This window comes from Condylura cristata, unplaced genomic scaffold (assembly GCF_000260355.1).
Source record: "Condylura cristata isolate star-nosed mole 26May11 unplaced genomic scaffold, ConCri1.0 scaffold00040, whole genome shotgun sequence".
Taxonomy (NCBI): Eukaryota; Metazoa; Chordata; class Mammalia; order Eulipotyphla; family Talpidae; genus Condylura; species Condylura cristata.
Genome location: NW_004567141.1, coordinates 990,071 through 992,080, shown reverse-complemented (window position 1 = coordinate 992,080; position 2,010 = coordinate 990,071).

Below are 2,010 nucleotides of genomic sequence, written 5' to 3'. Positions count from 1 at the left end.
GTTTTTGATCCCATTCCCCACTCCGCCCCCACAGAATGTCTCTGGTATATGGTTGTTCATTATTTTTGTTATTTAATAGTCTATGATTTTAGAGACCATCCCCCCTACCCTAGACTTTGAAAAATATGTGTGCTCACATGATTTTCAAAATACTCACATAGATGCTAACACATGACTGCTCATTAAAACAGAACACCACTGTGCCCTAGGCCTAACTGCACTGTGTGGCCTCTCCCTTGGCATACACTGCATGGTGATGGTGCTGTATGTGACATCACACTCCTATATTGTTCAATGAACTGTGATGATTATTCCCTTTTTGATGTTCAAGTTGGGTGGAAGCCAGTTGACACTTGCTGTTTGCCACATCAGTTTTGTATAAGTAACATGTACAATCATAATGTGCTTTCTCATTCCAAGGTCTGAGAAGCTGCCCTATAGGGAGTGGTGTTAGGATACTGTGCTCCATCAGTGACTAAAACACTTGACCTGGGCGAGCAGGGGGAGTGAGGTATATGTGTAAGTCATCCTACCTGCTGCTGGTGACTGGGCTTACAAGGAAATATGCAGCTTCTAATTTCACTGGGAATTTTCCCAGTTTGCTATGGATGCTCTAAGATTTGCTATGGATGCTCTGAGATTTCAGAGGCCACCAAGACTTTCTGCTGGTGAAAACAGTGTTGCAGAATTCACCTGCCATCATGAGCCAGAAAACCTTCTGGGTATGATTTCAAGCTTACATTGTTGGGGTCATTCTGCACCGAGAGCCTGGCATCTTTTTGTACCATTTAAACTTGCAAGATTTTTTCATTGTTGTTTCCAGTCCTCATCAGTGTGGTTTTAATGGCTGTGTGACCCCATGGGCTAGAACTATTGTAAACACTCCCCTCTCAGTGGAGAGTAGCCTGCAGCCTTCTCGACTATGGTAAATATCACAGTGATGAATTTCTTTGTGGGTAAAGGTCTTGTGGATTAAAGACTGTCTCCTAAGACAGGAATTCTTATGCTCTGAATTAGTGGGTCAAAGGGTGTGACCCTCTAAAACACTCTTCTTGTGGATGCAAGGACCAGGACCATTGTCAACACTCAGACTGGAGGCTGTGAGGAGGAAGGAATCCCTGAGTCCAGCACAGGGAGTTTTTGGTACACATTGGGACATGATTTGATCATTTACTGCTGCTCTCCACGTGCCCTCCCCACATGCTCTCCAGTGAGCCATGCAGGACTTGCCAATCAACAGTCTAGGGTCTCACTGGGGACACGTCCCTCCCAGGTGGCCAGGGAGGTGGCTGCCAAGAGAGCCAAGCTTTTTCATGCTCCCACTTCCTTGATAACAGGTGGTGGCAGAAGCCAACCCTTGGCCAACAGGCCCTGCCACAGATCTGTGTCCTGAGGTTCCACCAGCAGCAGGGATTGGGGGCCTCTATGGTGCTGTCAGAAGCACCCCCCTCCCCCCATCTCAAAGGTCCCTCTCAAACAGTCCGAAGTGGGGAGGAAGAGCCCATCTGAACTCCTCAGGCTGTATGCTAAGGGGCGTAGCAAGGGACCACCAGCAAGCACCATGCCTGCTTTCCAGGCTTTATGTCCTCATGAATTCCATCACATGGAGAGGATGGCCTTGGGCCACGTAGCTCCCACACGCTTGCTTCCTTCCAGCACACCCATCCTCCTAGTAGCTGTTAGGGGCTAGTGGAGACTTCTCTGGAGCTGGGCACTGTTCTACCCCAAGAAGTTGCTGTCTCCCCTGCTCAGGAGCAGCCTGCATCGATGGAGGTAGCCTCAAGGGATCAACAGTCTGGGGTGATTCTTGCTTCAGAGCCTCCACCCCTGCCCAAGGCCAGCCCTCACTGCACATTGCATCCCTGCTGGTAGCCTCCTTCTCTACCCGCTTCTCTCCCTCATGTGCAAGATCACTGTCACTTGATCTGTCTGACTCATGGCTTTCAGTATAGCCAGTGGATCAGAGTTACCTTAGAATCAAGAGTGCCTACAAGCCGCTTCTGTGCTCAG